We start from the raw sequence: 20,263 nt of genomic DNA, 5'->3' as shown, positions 1-20,263 counted from the left end.
GCTCTGGATGCTCTTTGCTTGATTGGAAGTGCCTTGGGAAACAGGAGGAACTTGGGGAAAGACAGCGATTAGAATAGACCATTAGGTATTAATGCCACCCACCATCAGTGCTGCGGCCAGACTGGCTTCCTTTGAGTCTGCTGAGCTGAAGTTAATTAGCTTTTGGATTTCTTAGCTGTGGGGTGTCGCTTTAATCATCTGCCACCTGGCCCCAGCTCAGCCCTGGTGGGAGAGAGGCCTTTAGAAGCATGAGCTGAAGGGAGGCCAGTCTTGCAGAATGAGAGCCCCTCAGAGCCGAAACTGTGATCCAGCAACCGGACTGCCCACCTGCTTGCCCCATTTGAGGGAACTGAGCAACCGGACTGCCCACCTGCTTGCCCCATTTGAGGGAATCCCGCAGAGCTGGGATTCAAGCTTGGGTTTCCTGTGTTATGGCTTGGGGCTCTGTCCATTTCGCAATCCCTCCCTTTGTTCCACAGATACTTCCCTAGCACCTCCTCAGGGTGGGACATTGGGATTTCCCGGATGAGGAAACCAGAGCTAGTCCTTCCCCCCCGGGGGCTTACCCTGTAGTAGCAGCCATTGACGGGAAAGCGAGCAGATTCAGTATTAATGACAAATGGTGAAAAGGGCCCTGGAGGAGACCAATAGGGCAATGAAAGGGAGTACCACGAATGGCCCTACAAAGGGCGGCAGGGGAAACTTCTCTAAGGGGCTGACTTACGTTCCCTAAGATGACAAGAAGTTTTTCTCTATAGAATGGCAGCTAATAAATAAAGATGAAATAATAGCATGAGACTATCATAATTTTGCAACCCCAAAAGGGTAAATGGACCATGCTTTGAACATCAGTGGCCGCAAGCATCACAAAAAGGGAGGCCAGCAGACACTAAGTGCCTCCCGACGGAAGAACGTGGCATCACCCTGAGATTGCCAGAAAATTGAACCTAAATCTGATCAAGCCCTTAGCTCAGGACTATTCAGTGAAATACACACAAATGCAAGTCACACAGGTCCCATATGTCATTTTAAATTTTCTAGAAAGCGCACTGAAAAAGAGGCGAAATTAATTTTAATAGATCTTACTTGACTCAACATATCCGACACATTATCATCTCAATATACAATCAGTACAAAAAACGATCGATGAACTTGTTTCCATCCTTCTTTCATGCTCTGTCTTTGACATCTGGTGTATGTTGTACGTGTACAGCACATCTCGGCTCGGACGAGCCGCGTTCCAAGGGCCCCGTAGCCACACGCGGCTGGAGGCTACTGTCCCGAACAGCGCAGCTCTGCTCAACAACCGGTTTCCAGGAAATTCAGAAGACAGAGGAATGTGTGAACACCACCACTCCGATGCAGTCAGCCAAGTTCACAAGCTCTGATTTTCTGGAAAACTCTATAGAAAAAGCAATCTAGCTTTTTTTTTTTTTTTAAGAAATACATTCTAAAGGGGGAAATTAATGGAAAGAGGACCCATAAATTAATAGAGTCTTCAGAGACATACATATCAACCAATCAGTGTATGTGAACCTTACGGGATCCTGGTTGAAGCAATCTGTAAACAATCTTTAAAACATTTTATAGTGTTTGAGATAATTGGACATCTGAACACTGAATATTTGGTGCTGTTAAGAGTTGTTATTTTTTCTAGGTGTGATAATGGTATTGTGGTTATTTATTCTTTTAGAGAGTCATTATCTTTTAGAGAGACATACTGAAATATTTATGAAGGTACTTTGACGCTATGACGTATCAATGGGGTGAATTCATCCCATGGGCCATCAGTTGGAAACCCCTGGTCTACCACCTACATTGTGTGTTTTTCTCTCTGTATGGTCATCGTCTGCCTGCCTCACTGTCTGCCTCTCCCATAAGATCACGAGTCTCGAGAAGGCCAAGATCACGATTCTCTTGTTTCCCGCTGAATCCCATATGCCTCGCTCACTCTCTGGCATAGGGCAGAGTTCAGTAGATGCACGGATGGACGGAAGGACAGAAGGAGTGAGGTCACTCACACAATTCATGGAGGACGACAATGCAAAGATATGCATCAGTACCATACCCGGCAAGGGAGGGAGAGAGGGAAGAGAGGCGACTTGGCTTCTGAGTTTGGATGTAACTGCACCACTAGCCATTAGCAAGCTCCTCAGTCCAGGGCCACAAGGGCCAGACCAGTCCCTTTGCGGAGCTGCCAGATTCTGTTCTTGGTATTCCAAGTGCTTCTAGAGCACTCACTCCACTCACGGTGAGGACCTGCCTTCCTGTGTCCATAAAGCTTACTGCCTGTGGTTACTCAGCACTGAGGGCCTGAGGGCTATGACTCCCATGCTTCCCCCCCCCACCCCCCGCCTCTGAGCACCCCTGGTGCCCAGAGCTCCAGCAGGGAAGCAGCCTGCCTGGCCCCCTGCCAGCCTCAGAGCATCGAAGTCATGGCTGTCAGGTCAGGATGGGGCAGGGAGGTGGGGCTTCCCTTGGTCTGCCCCCCTTCGCTTCCTGCTGGCTTCTTTTGAGGAGCTTCTTCTTCCCCTGCTCCACCGCCCACTTGGCTGTGAGGACACAGAAAGGCTCATCAGTTGCTATAATAACACCTACCACCTTCCTCTGCACTTAGCTGGGCTATTTAGTCCCTGTTGGATAATGGACCTGCCTGTAGAGTGACCTGGTCCCCCTTAAACTGGCCAGACACTGGCCCAGGCTGTGGCCTCAGAGTTGGGGCTGAGGCATTATTACTATTAGCAGAGGTGTTGTTGTTTTAGGTGGCCAATTACTGAGTGCTCACTGCGTACCAGTATTATAACGAAGCCTTTACAAGCACTATCTCATTTAATCCTCACAGTGACGCTATGACATGGGGAACATGGCTTTCGATTTATGGCTGAGGGAAAAGCCAGTATGGTCTAATGAGAGCGGGGACCCTGCCACTGGGCTGCCTAGGTTTGAACCCTGCCTGCCAGTTGCCAACTGTGTGGGCAAACCACTCCCTCTGTGCCTCAGTTTCTTCATCCATAAACGGAGATAATCATGTGGCCAGGAATGGTGTCTGTCATGTGGCAAGTGCTGATCTTGGTCAACCCCAGAAGGAGATCCTGAGACAAGCGTACCAGCAGAAATAGTTTGTTTGGTGAGATCTGAGGCAGGGAGGAGGGAGTGAGGCAGAAGAGGGAGGCCGCCGGGAAAGTGTGCTCTGTTGAGTTACCAGTATGAGCAACTGGAGATGAACCCTGCCGAGAGCCGGTATGGCCACACTCTTCTGAGTTACCCCATCTGAAGGGTGATGGAGTTGGGGGCTTATCCACTAATTCCACCAGCCATAGGTTGAGGGTTGCTCCTGGGTGGGTGAGAGCTCCCTAGCGCTTCTGTCCTACTGGATGGGCTCCGTGAAATCACTCTGGCATCTGCAGGAAGCTTGTAGCCAGGTGCTGCAGGCACCAGCAATGTGGAGCTGGGCTGGGCCTGCCCTGACAGCACCCACAGTATCTGCTACATAGCTCACAAATGTGTGTTGAATGAAGGAATAAAAGCAACCAGGGAAGGCAGAACAGCCCCCCGAAGAAGTCAGTGGCCCAATCCCAAGAGCCTGGGGATATGCTACATTACATGGCAAAAGGACTTCGCAGATGTGATTAAACTTACAGATCTTAAAACAGGGAGATTATGTGGCAGACCCAATCTAATTATACGAGCTATCAAAAGCAGAGGACTTCCCCAAGCTGGAGTGAGAAGGAAGCAACAGAAAGAGCAGCTGGAGAGGTCCAAGCACGGGAGAGACTAGCCTCACTTGAGAAGCAGTGCTTGTGGCCCATAGGGGCAGAGGCTGGCTCCCAGCTGACAGCTAGCAAGGTAACAGGGACCTCAGTCCTCCAGCCACAGGACCTGGACCCTGCCTACAGCCCGACTCCTCTCTGAAGTGGGTTCTTCTCCAGAGCTCCAGCTAAGCGCTGGGGCTGGCCAACACCTCTACTGCAGGCTTGTGAGACTCCAAGCACCATACCCAACTGAGCCCCTTGCACTTCTGAGCTACAGACTGTGAGATTATAATTGTGTGTTATTTTAAGCCACTGGATTGTGGTAATTCATTACAGCAGCCCTGGGAAATGACTACAGAAACTGAGGCTCAGAATGGGTGAATAACTTGCTCAATGCCATATAGTCAGTAAATAATAGAGTTGAAAAGCCATTTATCATCAATAGCCAGGTCCCTGACCTCTAGGTAACGCACTTCCTGCTTTTTGAGGGGCAGGAGAAGAGAGGAAACCCCTGAGAAAGGCTGTGGAAAGGGGGAGAGTATGGTTAAGAGCTCAGGTTCTGGGTTGGATCTATATGGATTGACGTCTGTTCTGTAACTAATTAGCTGGGTCACTTTGGGCAAAATCACATTACTTCTCTAAGCCTTAATTTCCTCATCTGTAAAATGTAGCTGACAATGGCACCTGCCTGGTGGGGTGTATTGTGAGGACTAGAGGAGATTGTGCTTACAAAGGGTTGTCTGTGATGCAGGCACATGGGAAGTGCTAGGTAAAAATTTGCCTAGTATGGTCATATATTCAGCATCCATTTTGTGTCATGTGCCTGAGTGGAATCCCAATGCACATAACCACTGAGGTAAGTATTGTTGCGCCTATTTTACAGATGAGGCAACAAGGCTCCTAAACACTTTTACTTTTTTACTGTGTGCATTTTAATTTATGAAATTAAAGGAAGTAAGGATGGGAATTTCACTTTCATCCATGAAAAAGGCAACAACCAGATGGAAAGAAGGCAAACACATGAGTGAATCCTCATGTTTACCCTGATGTTTAGCCTAGAGGTACTTTCCAGATCACAATATAAGATGGTGGCAGAGAGCAGAGTTTGAATCTGCTGAAGTAGTTGACATTTGCAAGGCAGAGTGCCAGAGGGGAGGGATTTATGCAGGGGAGGATGGCAGGGGGAGAAGTTCATGTGGGGGTTTCTGGTAGGTCCTTGGCCAAGGGCTGGAGTGCACATGTGCAGGGAGACTCTGAAAGGCCCAGCAGAGAATGAAGACACTGGTGGTCACCTAATGGAGTTCCATCCCAGTCTGAGTGGACAGACCTCACTGAGTATCTTGGACATTCACTTGACAGCTCAGAAAGGCCACACCTTAAGAGTAAAGATCAAGCACTGGGGCCATGTCCTAGTACAAAAGACAGAAAAAGATATACCACCCCAATGGTAAGCTAAACAAAGCTGGTGATATGTAAATAACAGACAAAACTAACTTTAAGATAAGGAGAGCAATCAGAGATAAAGAGAGACTTTTCATAAGGACAAGGGAGCCAATTTAATCTTAAATGTATAAGCACCTAATAACAGAATTTCATAATAAATAAAGCAAAACCTCATAGCTTAAGGGAAGAATAGACAAATCTATCATCATGTTTGGCAAGGTAACAACCTCAGTAATTGAAGAAAAAATAGACAAAAATCAGGAAGGATATAGAAACTTTGAACACTGTCAATCACCTTGATCTAACTGACATTTTAAGAGCACTACCCCAAATAATTGCAGAATACCTTTTTTTTTAAGGTACATGAAGTGTTCACTAAGATGGATCATAAACTGGGCCATAAAATAAGTCTCAATAAAATTCAAGACTTGATATATTTTAAAAGACTGAAATCATATAAAGTGTGTTCTCTGCCCACACTGGAATGAAATTAGAAAATCACCACAGCTCTAAATACCTATAAAAAAGGAGAAAGACATCAAATAAATAACCCAACTTTAATTAATAACTTTAAGAAACTAGAAGAGGAGCAAACTGAACTTAAAGCAAGCAAAAGGAAAAAAATAATAAAGATCATGGTGGAAATGAATGAAAAGAGTACAGAAAAACAATAGAGAAAATTAAAACAACCAAAAATTGTTTCTTTGAAAAGATAAACAAAATTGACAAACCTTTGGCTAGATGATCAGGAACAGAAGAGAGAAGATTCAAATTACTAAAATCAGGAATGAAAGAGGGGGCATTATTACCAACCTTACAGAATAAAAAATTGCCAATGTTACTTTGATACCTAAAGCCAGAAAAAGACATAAGAAAACCACAGACCAACATCCTTTGTGGATAAAGATGCAAAATCCTCAACAAAATACTAGTAAACCAAATCCAGCAACCTATAAGGATTATACACTATGACAAAGTTGGATTTATCCCAGAAAGGCAAGGTTAGTTCAACATCCAAAAATCATTTAATCATATCAATAGAACAATAAATAAAAATCCCATGGTCATCTCAATAGTTGCAGAAAAAGCATTTGACAAAACCCAAACCTACTCATGATAAAAAATTCTCAACCCATGAGGAATAGAAATGAACATTCTCAACGTGCTAAAGGACAACTATGAAGAAGCCACAGCTAATGGTATACTTATTGGTGAAAGACTGAAAGCTTTCCCTCTAAGATCATGAATGAGACAAGCATATGTACTCTCATCACTTCCATTCACTATTGTACTGTAGGTTCTAGCCAGGAAAATTAGGCAAGAAAAAGAAAAGTCTCCACATTGGAAAGAAAGAAAACTGTCCATTTGCAGGAGACATAATCATGAATATGGAAAATCCTAAGGGATAAACACCAGAAAGAAGAAGGAAGAGAATAAGGAAAAGAGGAAGAGGAAGAAGAAGAAATCACAAAAAAAGGAAAGAAGGAAGGAAGGAAGGAAGGAAGGAAGGAAGGAAGGAAGGAAAATTAGAGCCAATAACTGAGTGCAGGAAGGTTGCAGAATGCAAGATAAATGTACAAAAATCAACTATATTTCTATGTACTAGCATTGCATAATCCAAAAAATGAAAACAAGAAAACAATTCCGTTTACAATCAAAAGATTAAAATGCTTAGGAATAAATTTAACAAAAGAGGTGAGAGACTTTTACATGGAAAACTACAAAGTACTTTGAAAGCAACTAAAAAAGACCTAAATAAATGGAAAGACATTTGTGTTCATGGGTAAGACTTAATATTAAGATGGCAATACTGCCCACATTTAGCTACAGATACAATGCATTCTCTATTAAAATTAGAGTTGTCCCTTTTTTATTTTTGCAGAAATTGATAAGCTGATCCTAAAATTCATGTGGAAATGCAAGAGAGCCAGAATAGCTAAAACAATCTTCAAAAATAACAACAAAGGTGGAGAAATCATACTTCCCAATTTCAAAACTTACTTCAAACTTACAGTAATCAAGACTGTGGTACTGGCATAAGGATAGATATATCCATCTGGAATAGAACTGAGAGTCTAGAAATAAGCCCCTGCATTTATGATTGATTGATTTCCGACAGAGTACCAAGCCAGGTGGAGAATTGTCTTTTCAACAAAAGGTAGTAGGAGAACTGGATAGCCACATACAAATTGAATCAGCGACCTTAGTATAAGAGCCAAAGCTACAAAACTCTTGGAGGAAACATGGGTGTTATTTGTAGTTGGATTAGACAATGTTTTTAGCTATGACATGAAAAACACAAGCAACAAAATAAAAAATAGATCAATTGGACATCAAAATTAAACACTTTTATGCTTTAAAGGACACCATCAAGGAAGTGAAAAAGACAACACACAGAATAGGAGAAAATATTTGCAAATCATATCTCTGATAAAGGTCTAATATTCAGAACACATAAAGAACACTTACAACTCAACAATAAAAAGACAAATAACCCAGGGGAACCTGTGTAACTCAGTCAGTTGAGTGTCTGATTCTTGATTTTGGTTCATGTCATGGTCTCAGGGTCCTGGGATCCAGCCTCACATCGGGCTCCGTGCTTGGCAGGGAGGCTGCTTGAGATTCTCTCTCTCCCTCTGCCCCTCTCCCACTGTGCGCACGTGCTCTCTGTCTCTCTCTCAAATAAATAAATGCAAAAAAAAAAAGGACAAATAACCCAATTTAAAAACGGACAAAGGATTTGAACAGACATTTTTCCAAAGAAGATGTACAAGTGCCAGTAAACACATGGAAGCTCAACATCATTAATCATTTGGAAATGCAAATCAAAATCACAATGAGGTACCACATCACATCTACTACGATGGCTAGAATTAAAAAAAAAAAAGCAACAATAACAAATGTTAGTTAGCAAGGATGTAAAGCCCCTAGACCCCTTACACCTTGCTAGTGGGAATGTCAGAGTGTGCAAGCTGTAGAAAACAGGTTGGCAGTTCCTCCAAATTTAAACACAGAGTTATCATATGACCCAACAATACCGTTCCTAGGTATATTCCCAAGAGAACTAGAAACATATGTTCACACAAAAATTGTGCACAAATATTCATAGCAGCATTATTCATAAGATCTAAAGGGTAGAAACAACCCAAACGTCCACCAACTGATGAATGGATAAACAAATATGGTCTATCCATACAATGGAATATTATTCAGCCATAAAAAGGAATGAAGCTATAAACATGGATGAATCTTGAAAACATTATGCCAAGCAAAAGAAGCCAAACATACAAAGCCACATATTGTATGATTCCATATATAAGAAAATTTCCAGAATGGGCAAATTCATAGAGCCAGACCAGTAAGTAGATTAATGATTGCCAGATGTTGCTGGGGGAGGGGAACGGGGAGTGACTGCTAATAGGTACAGGGTTCCCTTTGGAGTGATGAAATGTTCTGAAATTAAATAGCAGAGGTGGTTGCACAGCCTTATGAATATACTAAAATCACTGAACTGTATACTTTGTTCTTTGTTATATAGTTTAATAAAATAATTAAAAGAACAGCATACACAGAGCATTTGTGTTAGGAGGATTTTAGCTGCAGGTAACACAAATACAACTTCCACTAGTTTAATCAATAAGGAAGGTTATTGACTCAGGAAGCTTTCAGTCCAGAGGTAGAAGGAGCCCTCCAGATTGATTGATTCAGTAGCTGAATGTTGGTGTCAAGGACTCAGATTTTGGTAAATCTCTCTGCTCGGTAGTCCTCAGTGCCAGATTTTTTTCAGACTGGTAGTAAGCAATTTCAAGTGACTCCAGGCATCACATCTGGACAAAACAATGTCCTGAGGCAGAAAAGAGAGCTCATCCTAAGATTTGCTCTTAAGAAAGAGGAAACTTTCCCCCAGAGTCCCCAACAGACCTGCCTACACATCTCATGGCCAGAGGTAGCTCGTGTGTCCATCTTAAGCTAGTCACTACAATCAGGAATACTATTACTTTCATGTCCCTGAGGCCCAGCCTGGGTCTTGGGGTGCTATCAACCTTCCCTGCAGCAAATGGCTGAATGGGGAAAAGAATGAGTACTAAACATAGTAAGAATTAGGAAGGAAGGGGGAAATAGATGCTGGATGGGAAGCCAATAGTTAAGTTATCTCAACAGAAGATGATTGATTCAATGTTTATAAATTTGATTACATAGTATTAAAATATTCAATCAATGAGCTAGAAAAAAGTACATGCACAAGGTGAAATCCAGTGCTCTCCATGGAGATTTAAGATGTAATTGTACCAACCAAGGATACAGTATGACCTCCATCCTCTCTGCCAGAGGTTCCCCAGAGAGGTTCCATCTTCTAGTAACTGGACATCCCCTAGAAGAGACCTTAGCTACAGAATAAAGCAAGCCCCAACCTGAGAACGTGTTATATGTATCATAGAACAAATAAATGAATTTCTAATTATTCCTAAGACAGGATGAGCCGTAGAGTATTTTTCAATTTATAAATAAAAATGGTTAACAAAAATAAATAATAAAAAAAGCTTTTTTAAAAATAGGCAAAAGACTTAACAGATACTTCGTAGAATAATATATCCTAATGGCCAATGAGCATGTGAAAAAGTGCTCAACTTCCTAAGTCAACAGGGAAATTCCACTTCTAAAATTAACAGCACCTAAATGCCAAATGTTTATGAGGACATAAAGCAGCTCGAGATGTCAGACATTGCCAGTGGGAGTGTAAAATGGTACACCCATTTTGGAGAACAGTTTGTTAGTTTCTTACAAAGTTAAACAGTATCTACTAACCCACAACCCACCCACCCCACTCCTAGTTATTAATCCTCAAGAAATGAAAACAAATGCCCTCAGAAAGACTTGTTCAAGAATATTCATAGCAGTCTATTCATAAGCCAAGAAGGAGAAATAACCCAAATGGCCATCAAAAGGAGAATGGATAAACAAATTATGTATTCATAATGGAATACCGCTTAGTAATGGAAAGAAATGCACAACTGCCCAGTATGGATAAATTTCACAGACATGATGTTGAGTGAAAGAAGCCAGACCCCCAAAAGTACATACTGTGTGATTCCATTTATATGATTTTCAAGAACAGGTACATCTAATTCAAGGTGATAGAATCAGAACAGTGATCGCCTATGGGGGTTAATTGCAAAGGAACATGAAAAAACTTTCTGGTGATGGAAATGTTCTGTATGCTGAGAATTGTGTTGATTACATGGGTATATACATTTACCCACCTCTGTTTATTGGTACACCCAAGATCTGTGCATTTCAGTGTGTGTAGATTTTTCTTCAATTAAAAGAAATGAAAAAGGTGAGAGGCAGAAGTGGTGACTAGAAGGCAGGTGTCTAGAGCCAAATTGGAAGAGGCAAGAATTCAGAGTTCCAGAGTTTGCCTCTGGTGGTCTGGGGCCCTGGGGCCCTGGGGGGTGTCTAAGCAGGGGTGTGGCTTAGACTCTGGTGTGTTCCAGGGACACTGTCTGCCTCTACCCTGCTGTACGGCTTTGGCGGCTGTGTCAGCTTAGCTCCTAGGATCTGGGCTTTACCCTCTGCCCCGTCCTTCCTTTAATGCCACAGAGAGTGTGTCCCTGAGGAGACGCTCAGCTGGAGGGACAGGAGCCCCTGGGCCTCTAGTCTCCAGCCCTGGGTGAACCAGGAGTGAAGGGGAGCCATCCCTCCCCCAGCCCACCCGCAGCCCCAAACCCTGCTTTCCTGAACTGAGCAGAACTGAGGCTTCTGAGAAATCTCATTTTGAGTGCCAGCCACCTTCCCAGTCCTGCTCTATGATTTATTACCGCTCTGCATGGGTGATGACTCAGTGTGGGGGAGGTGACAGGAGCCTTGTTGCTGCCAAGGCAGCCCAGGGCTGCTGCTGAGGGAGGAAAAGCTGCCCATCCCTTTGGGGACTTGGGATTTCCGCTCCTGACCTGTTTGCTGCCCACTCTGTCCAGACAGGATGGAAGAGGCAGAAACGGCTTGAACTTTGGGGACAGACCAAATTGGGGTCATCATAGGTAAGCCTTAGTTTCTTGTTCTGTAAAATAAGGTAGGGGTGTTTTAGGGCTTTGGGTGCATGTGATTTATTGAGGGAGTACCCTTAGGAAAAACCTTTTTGGGGTGAGGGAAACAGATAGGGAATAGGGAGGAGCCAAGGGGGAATGTGATCCCAGGTTAGGTCCAGCCTCAGCCTGATCCACTGGGGGCTGTGGGATCAATCACACTACAAAGTTGTTCACAGCTCCAGATGAGATGGGGAGCCAGCCTTTTGCACCCCCTTTCAGCACTGACTGTGGGATGCTCTTGGAGGGATGTAATCAACTAGTGAGGCTCCTGTCAACCTAGGGCAATTTTCCAGAGAAGGAGGGCAGCTTTGAGCTCTTGGCAGCCAACACACAACTGGTGAGTGGGCATGCTGGCCTGGTTGTGGAGACCTGACTGGGGCCCCAACAGCACCTATTAAAGGGGTAAAATACCCATTGCCCAGGGCTTCTGTGAGTTCACAAAATAGGCAGTAAGAAATAGTGACTACTTCTTACATGCATGAGAAGTGGCACTTAGGACTGCAAATGTGCATGCCCTGCCTACTGTAAATTCAACTCTTTTGGGGACCAGGGCAGGGTGAGAATCAAAAGTCAATGCATTTAAGCAAGAGCAATATAAAAAATCCTTAATAGCCAGAAAGAAGCTGTCAGAGCAGCTGGGTCCTGGAGGCCCCCTTTAGTTCCTGGAAAGTTTGGGGTTCCTAAGGAAAGTTTGGCTGGGTAGGGTGGGGAACCCTTCAAGAAACTGGGACAGTGGCTACCAATCATCTGGTCTTACCAGCTTGGCACATCATTCTGCCTTCCTGCCATGCACGTGGGTGATCTTTATGGGTACCTATTGGAGACAGGAGAGCCTTCAGTGACCTGTCCCCACTCCACCCCCTGACATTTCTCTATCATGTGCTTCTAAGAAGTTGAGCATTGACCACTAAGCATCATCTGGTCCATTCAACCTAGGACTCTGCTTTTGATGGGGGCTTGCCAGAAACAGTGAGTTTAAAATGTTCTTGGGAAGTCCACATCTTCTCTAATAGCCTATTGAATGTACATCATGGAGGGAAGAACATTGACTTTGGAATCAGATAGACCTGGTTTTGAATCCCACTCTGCCACTTCTTGGCTGTGTGCTCTTGGGTGAGTTGCCTTACCTCTCTGAGCCTCAGCTTCCCTCTCTGTAAAAAAAAAAAAAAAAAAATTAAAGGGATAAATTAATGCGCCTGCTCAGAATGATGACTGGGAGCAGTGAGGCTCATGCTTAGCACACAGCAAGCCCTTGACAAATATTTGCTCTTTGCCCCTTTCCTCTTCTGGAACAATGTATTTTTGGTCCTGTCATCCCTGCGGTGGGGGAGGGGCAGCTTTCCTAGGTTCACCACCTGCGCTAGGGGGTCCTGCTCATCCTCCTTATTTATCCTAATGGAACTCTTCACCCTCTGGGAGGGGACCCTTGTCCTTTCAGTTTCCGGCCCCAGTTCCAGGAACTGCCCCACAAAGACTTGGTTATTTTTTCTCAGCTATTTCTTACACCTCCCAGAAGACTCATCTCTTTTATGAGCACCCACATTGTCCCCTCCATCCGGCCTCCCTTTCCTTGGAAAGACAGTTTTCCTTGAGGTAGAGCCTTTGCCAGTAAGCTGTGTCCATTGTTTAGAAATCCCGATGAGATGGGATGAAAACACATGTAGAATTTTCCATTAGAGATGACTTCAAAGGGGCTGATGGTCGGTGCCTATTTCCTCCCCTTATTAGAGGTGCTTCTGCAGAAGATGAGGCACTTACAGGTCATAAATATCAGGGACAGGCAGCACAGTCTCAGCCTGATCTCAAGGTCCACGGAGGTAGCTAACAAGTGAAGTGTGTCTCTTGATAGAGTCTGGGAGTTCAGACCAAGTGAGGGAGATCCAAGTGTGCAGGGACCCTGCCCTGAGTTTCAGGACTGCTCCCCGCAGGGGGAGGGGATTGGGGCTTGAGTCCTGGCATGGCAACTTACTAGCTCTGTGATCTAGAGCATTTTACCAAACCACTTTGTGCCTCAGTTGCCACCCCTATAAAATGGATATGATGATAATCAGTATTTTTTCCTGATAGTGAGGGTTTTCCTCCTTGACACACAGGCATCGTCACTTCTGGTAGTGTCACCGGCTTCTTCTGGAGAGTAGCCCCTTCACACCCAGGCCCTATATTTGGGAAAGGCTGGCCTTCAACCTGGGCATGTATTTCAGCCCTGGCCTACAAGCGTATTCCAACCTCAGGCCCTGCCTTATTGTGCAGAGATGGATGCTGGACCCCTGAAGGTTCAATGGACCTCGATTCCAGGACTTCTGTTGGAAGTGTTGAGAAACAGCTCTTTCCACAGGGGTTTGTGAGGTGTCCAGGGAAGGTTTGCACTCTGGACTGCTCGACCATTTTGCTTCCATGAAAGGAGCATTTGACTGAGAAAGGAGCCAACCCAAAGCCATGGGATAGAGTGGAAGGTGTCTGATAACATCCTCTGAACACCAGGACCCAGCTGGACCTGAACTTCTCTTCAGGGTTTTTAATCACTGATTTTTGCTAAAGCCAGTTTGGGTTGGATTTTCTTTCCTTTGAAGTTGAAGAGTCCTTCAGTAGTGTCATATATACAACAATAACACATTCCTCTCGGGTTGTTTGAAGACAAACCATGAGAGGCTCTTAGCACAGTACCTGGCACACAGTAAGCACTCCAAAAATGCCCTTTTCTCCAGGGCCCGTTTTCCCATTTGTCAGATGGGTGCATTGAACCGTGTCCCAATGCTTCTTAGAGGAGATGGAGACTCTAGAGGGGAAATCTGAGCAGTCTGTTGAAGTAACAGGAGAGCACTGGGGTAGGAAGAACACTCCCCAGATGTCCACATCCTAATTCCCGGACCCTGTAACTTGCACTACATGGCAAAAGAACTTCAGCAGATGTGATTGATTAAATTAAGGAGTTTGAGACAAAGAGATTCTCCTAGAATATATAGATGGGTCCAACCTAACCATGAAAGTCCTTAAAAAATCTGAGAATCAGGTCAGAGATGCAATGTTGTTAGCTCTGAAGATGGAGAAAAGGGGCCTTAAGCCAAGTAATGTGGCAGCTTCTAAGAAGCTGAAAAAGGTGAAGACATGGATTCTTTCTAGATCCTACAGAAAGTAATGCAGCCCTGCTGACACTTTGACTTTAGCCCAGGGAGACTGGTGTCAAGACTCCTAAACTCCAGAACTGTAAGATAATCAATTTATGTTGTTTTTAGCCACTGAGTTTGTGGTAATTTAACAGCAGTAACAGAAATTCATATGAGCATTCGCACACTTACTTATTCTTTTCACTCATTCGTCGTTCAGCAACTATGTATCAGGCCCTATTAGTAAAACAGATTTCACTTCTGCTCATAATCTACTGGGGACACAGAAACTACTACTCAGTTTGAAAAGCTCTGTCATGGGAAAATGAAAGCTCTACAATGAGGAATGTACATGTTGCTATGGGAACACGCAGGTGGCACCTAACGCAGCTTGGGGGTGAGATGGATGGTGGCCAGAGAAGACTTCCTGTAGGAAGTGCCATCTTAGCAGAGACATGAAGGATGAACAGAATTAACCAGAATATGAGCAGTCTTCTCTGGGGGGAGCTAAAAAGTGTATGGTGGTGTATTAGTCAGAGTTCTCCAGAGAAGCAGAAGCAACAGAACACGTACATATGTACACAGAAATTTATTTTAAGGAATTGGCTCATACAATTGTGGCGGTGTGGTAAATCCAAAATCTGCAGAGTAAGCCAGCAGGCTGGATACCCGGGGAAGAGTTGCAGTTTGAGTCCAAAGGCCTCCTGCTGGCAGAATTTCTTCTTGCTCAGGGAAGGTCAGTCTTTATGCTATTGAAGTCTTCAACTGATTAGATGAGGCCCATCCCCATTATGCAGGGCAATCTGCTTTACTCAAAGTTCACCCATTTAAATGTTGATCTCATCCAAAATACACCTTCACAGAAACATCCAGAACAATGTTTGACCAAATGTCTGGCCACTGTGGTCCAGCCAAGTTGACACATAACATTGGCCATTATAGGTGGGCACCAGTGTACTCCACAACATACAGACATACGAAAAATCATATTATTTTGTCTTAGTCACTTAAGGATGTCCCTCTATCTACACTCACCAGATTGGCAAGCACTTCAGTCTCAGCTATGTTTTTGCAGGCTATCCCTTTTTAGGTTCAAAAAAGAATGAAGGATGAGGGCATTTTAAGACCACTGGGAAAGCAGGGATGGGGCCTGTTCCCTAGTCCACATGAGGGCTACTGTGGCCATTTCTCCCTCTGCTCCCCAACGCAGCTGTTTGGCCTGCTTCTCTGCTCCATCAACCCCGACTGGGTCCGAAGTTTTCCTTCACCACCAGCCACATGCTTGGATGTGGAAACCCTCAGGAATTCACTCATGGTCTCAGGGCTATTTCACCAGGCTTTCTGCAACTGCATGGACACTATGTCTCTTCCCTCCTTGCAAAAACAACCACCCTGAGAACCCCTCCATTTCCTTCCCTGCCCCTTCCTCCCTAATGGGATCTCAGTCTGACCCCAGCTCCCCTCCACAGACTTATGAAGTCTAGCTGAAGTCTGGTGTAGGTGAGGGCCCTTCCAGAGGCCTGTCAATTTCTGTCTGAGGCTCTGAAACACAAAAGCCCCTGGAAGTATCAGAATCCACACTCAGAATTATAAAGGGATTTGGGGGAAAGAGGAGGAATTGATAAAGGCTTGTAACTTTTCTAACTCATCAGCAGAAGTGAGAATTAGAAATAAATTCTTCAATGAGTGACTTTGTCGCATACACATTTGACAGACAGACCTGCTGTGCAAAGGCCCTGGGGCAAGAGGGAAACCACACGGAGGCAGGGGTGGGCAGAGAAAACAAGGGGAGAATGGTGAGAGATGAGGTTGGGATGGTAGGCAGAGGCCAGACCACAGGGGGCCTTGTGCCAGATAAGAGGTTTGAAAAGTATCCTGAGGATGGCAGGGAGACATGAAGTACTTTGAGTGGGAAGCAACACTATCACATTTGTGTTTTAGAAGACTCCCTTGGGCAAGTGGGCAGAAAGTGTCCTTGACGGGTATTATGGGCGGAATCATGCCCTACCCCCATATGCTGAAGTTGGAACCCCTAGAAACTCAGAATGTGACTGCTTTGGGAGATAGGGCCTTTCAAGAGGTCATTAAAATCAATGAAGAGGTCATTAAGGCCAAGTCATACGGATGGGCCCTAACAGAAGATGTCTGGTGTCCTTATAAAAGGATGAAACTGGGACACAGACACAGAGGGAGACCATGTGAAGAGACACAGCATGGCCATCTGCAAACCAAGGAGACAAGCCTCAAAAGAAATCCAGCCTGCTGACACCGTGACTCAGATGTCCAGCCCCCAGAACCATGCGGAGTCACATTTCTGTGGTTTAAGCTGGCCAGTCTACGGTGCTGTTGCAGGCAGCAGCCTGAGCAGACGTGTAGGACTGGGCAAGAGTGGCCCCAGGGTGCAACCAGGGCAGCTGCTGTGACGCTTTGGATGGAAACTCAGCCTGGGGGTGACGGGCAGACAGCCACCAGAGGGGCTCAAAGGCCTGCAGCTGGGCGAGGCCTGAGACCAGACACGTTGACGTCCCAAACACTTCTGTGAGCAGGGCCGGGTGGTGATTACATCCGGAAAACTGTTCTCTGGCCATATTCCCACGTGCTTCTGCACCACGTGGCACGGATTTGGCTGCCCTGGGCCTTAAACAGACTTCCTCAAACCCGAAACTTTTTTTTCTTCTTCCTCCTGCCTCTTGGATACAGTGGCATTTTCCAAAGCTCGGTCACACCAAGAAATTTTTATCAAGAAGGATCAGATCATTTTTCTTCCTTTGAGGGCATGATCACACTCATGTGTATACTTTGTCAATTGTTTTGTGAAAACTTGGCATTTGGATACTTCTAGTGGTTTTAATTCTGTATAGTTCTAGAAGCAAAATTCAGGCTTTTATATTTTTATATGTAAATGTTTATATATTGTGGTTTATGTAATTATATATATTGAGTTATTATTAAAGTACAGGAAAATGCATACATCTTAGGTATACAACTTGATAAATGTTTACCCGTTTAAATTGATGTAACCCCAGCTCCCCTTCCCCATCCAGATCAAGGTGTAGAACAAGTCATCTCCCTGTGCTCCTTTGTATTCAATAACCACCCTCCTCACCCCCAAAGTGACCCCTATTCCCCAAGCTTTATCTGTTTTTGAACTTTATATAATAAGCTCATGTAATCCATGGTCCTTTGTGTGCAGTTTTTTTCACTGGATATGATAGCTCAATACCATACTTTTCTGAGATTCATCCATGTTGTTGCATTTATTTGTAGCCATTTTTTAAATTATTGCTGAATAGTATTCCATTGTATCACTGTACCTCTCTGTATCCAGTCTCCAGTGGATGGACAAAGGCCAACTTATTTTAAGCAAAGCAAATATAAGTCATGTTAAATTTCAATGAACAGAATGTCAGGGCTGAATGGAGGAAAGCTTGAGATCATCTTTTCAACTTACTTATTTGTTACATGAGGCCCAGAGAAGGAAAGTGAGTAGCTCAAGGTCCCACAGCTTTGTCCGACCAGAACAAGGATCCAAACCAAATCTTCTACTTCTCTGGCCAAATTCCTCTCCACATCTCACCGTACCTTTTAAGCAAATATGGAAAAATTAATCCTTTATTTCCTAAAAGGACATATCCTTTTAGGCATGTAAGTGGCAGGGAGGTGGGAATTCGGTCTGGCGTGTGTGGGAGACAATTTTCTCCTTAAAAAGTTTGACATTTTCCTTGGCAAGACCTCAAAGATTTTCAAGCCTCTGGTGCCTGACCTTGTCTATCTGCTTTGCTCTCCCCAGGGTCGCATCTTAGAAAGGGAGGCCAGGAAAAGGGCAAGGCGTGTGTGATCTGGAGGGCACAGAACTGGGCAAAGATAGCCGTGGTGTGGAGCCCCAGCCTGGCACTAAGCCTGGGGAGGACTGAGCAGTAAGAAAAGAGAAAGAGAAGGCCCCAGGTAGGTAACTCTGATTTTTTTTTTTTTTTAATTTTTCAGGGCCTTCGTAGACCACCATGAATGGGGTTAGCCTCAAGAACTGGGGTATCTGGAGCAGAGGAGGGAGCCCAGCTTGCTGGACAGCGCTGTGTTGGGATCCCTGCTCAATAAGCCATGTGGCTTTGGGTGAGTGCTTTTCTCTCTGTGGGCCTCAGTTTATTCATCTGCAAGATGGGAAATTTAGGAGGATCCAGTGACCTGACAATGGGAGAAAGAAAGGTGGTGGGTCAGGTTGAGTCCGTCTTCCCCTGTGTGGTGGTGGGTAAGTCCCCAGGCCGCACCAGCTAGCTGAGCTGTGAAGTTACTGATGCGCCCCCATCCCAGATCCAGGATCAGTCAGGCAGCTTCCACAGGCACCTCCACAGCTCAGATCTGTGCAGCTCCAGGCTGAGGAGACAAGCCCAGCGCCCGCACTAGAAGGGCATGGCTATCATTCTTCGTGGGAAGCAAAGTGGACGTCTTGGGATTTTCTTGATGGACAGATGCTGCTTGCCATGTGACGCAGCAAGTGTCCTCCTCGCTCCGTTTCTGTTGCTTTCACTGTAAAATGGGATTAAATAATGCCCCCCTACTGCAAGACCATCATGAGGATTAAGTGAAGCAATGATTGCCAAAGCACTTAACACGGAGCCAAGTCATGTGCGGTGGACAAAAGAATGAGCGTGGGATTCAGGCTGGGTTTGAACCCTGTCCCCACCGCTTCCTAGCTGGGTGTCTTTGGAAAACCCGCTTAAGCCCTTTGGGCCTCAATTTCCTCATCTGTAAATTGGGGGAATGCCTGGAACCCACTTCACACAGTGGTTGAGCACACCAACAGGTCACAGGTGTGAAAAAACAGAACAGTTTGAAGCTGACTAAAGTCACCATCTTGGTGGGGTAATAATGGCTAAGGATTCTTTCTTCTTTAATCTCTCTGTCTACCAATCATAGCAATATAACTGAGCTGTAATCAGTTAGAGCAATATAATTGAACTCTATGGTATTACAGCAGGATCTTTTTTATTTTTAAAATTATTCTCTTTTCTAGAAGGGGGTGTTAAAAAGGAGACAAACAGGCCCAAAAGGGAGTCACTTGTGCTTAACTCCACATCAGCAAACCAAGACTTAGTACCTCATCTAACTGCAGTTTCCACAACCACCCCGGCCCCCAAATGTAACCTTTAACCAGTCAACATGGAATTATCTGGTCAGCACTCGTGAGAAAAATCCATCTGATAGACCCCTTCCATTCTCCTCAGGAGGGTGACCTTGCCTGAAACAATGCATTCTTTGCTAATAATTTCCTCCATTCTCTCCCCTTCTGTCATTAAAAACTTCCTTTTTACAGCTTTGCTGGAGCTTCTTTCTACTGATAGAAGGGATGCAATGTGATTCACAAACCACTGAATAAAGCCAATTTAATCTTTAAATTTATTCAGTTGAATTTGTTTTTTAACAGATTTGGTTGGTAGCTATGGGATCCAAAGTGACCTTCTGATGGCATTTGGGGACAGTGAGAAATACAGGCATGGTACTCTGTAAACCCTTTTGAGATCACTGCCTTCCTTGCCACTTCTGAGGGCCATGAGTAAATCCCTCTTGGTTTTGAGCTCTGCTCTCTTTGCATTAAACTCCCAATCTAATTGACTTTCCAGTCCAGAGTTTAATGCGTCAACTCGTTCGCAGACAGTTCCATCCGGAACCCAATCCCTGGCCTTTGGGTCAGTCCACAATTCCTCAGTTCCAGTCCGCAGTCCCCATTTTAAGATTGATTTTATGGAGCCAATAAAACCTTTTGGAATAATCAACCTGGTACCTTGCTCACAAGGTTCTAGCAAAACAGTCTTCAAAAGAGCTTTTTTTTGAGGGCGCCTGGGTGGCTCAGTCGGTTAACTGTCTGCCTTCGGCTCAGGTC

At 44.6% G+C, this 20,263-nt stretch overlaps 1 long non-coding RNA gene across 1 annotated transcript in view; it reads right to left on the bottom strand.

Annotated features, from left to right (window-relative positions):
- Positions 1 to 1,107: 1,107 nt before the first annotated feature.
- Positions 1,108 to 20,263, bottom strand: part of LOC113918882 — a 28,001-nt gene continuing 8,845 nt past the window's right edge. The window contains exons 2-5 of the long non-coding RNA XR_003518711.2: positions 17,837 to 17,967; positions 12,349 to 12,432; positions 11,147 to 11,253; positions 1,108 to 1,402 (exon numbers count right to left, since the gene is read on the bottom strand). This is a non-coding gene — a long non-coding RNA (uncharacterized LOC113918882). The remainder of the gene's footprint in view (positions 1,403 to 11,146; positions 11,254 to 12,348; positions 12,433 to 17,836; positions 17,968 to 20,263) is intronic.

This window comes from Zalophus californianus, chromosome 1 (genome assembly GCF_009762305.2).
Source record: "Zalophus californianus isolate mZalCal1 chromosome 1, mZalCal1.pri.v2, whole genome shotgun sequence".
Lineage (NCBI taxonomy): Eukaryota > Metazoa > Chordata > Mammalia > Carnivora > Otariidae > Zalophus > Zalophus californianus.
The sequence above is the reverse complement of the archived record's forward strand: the minus strand, read 5'-3'. Positions and strand labels throughout refer to the sequence as shown.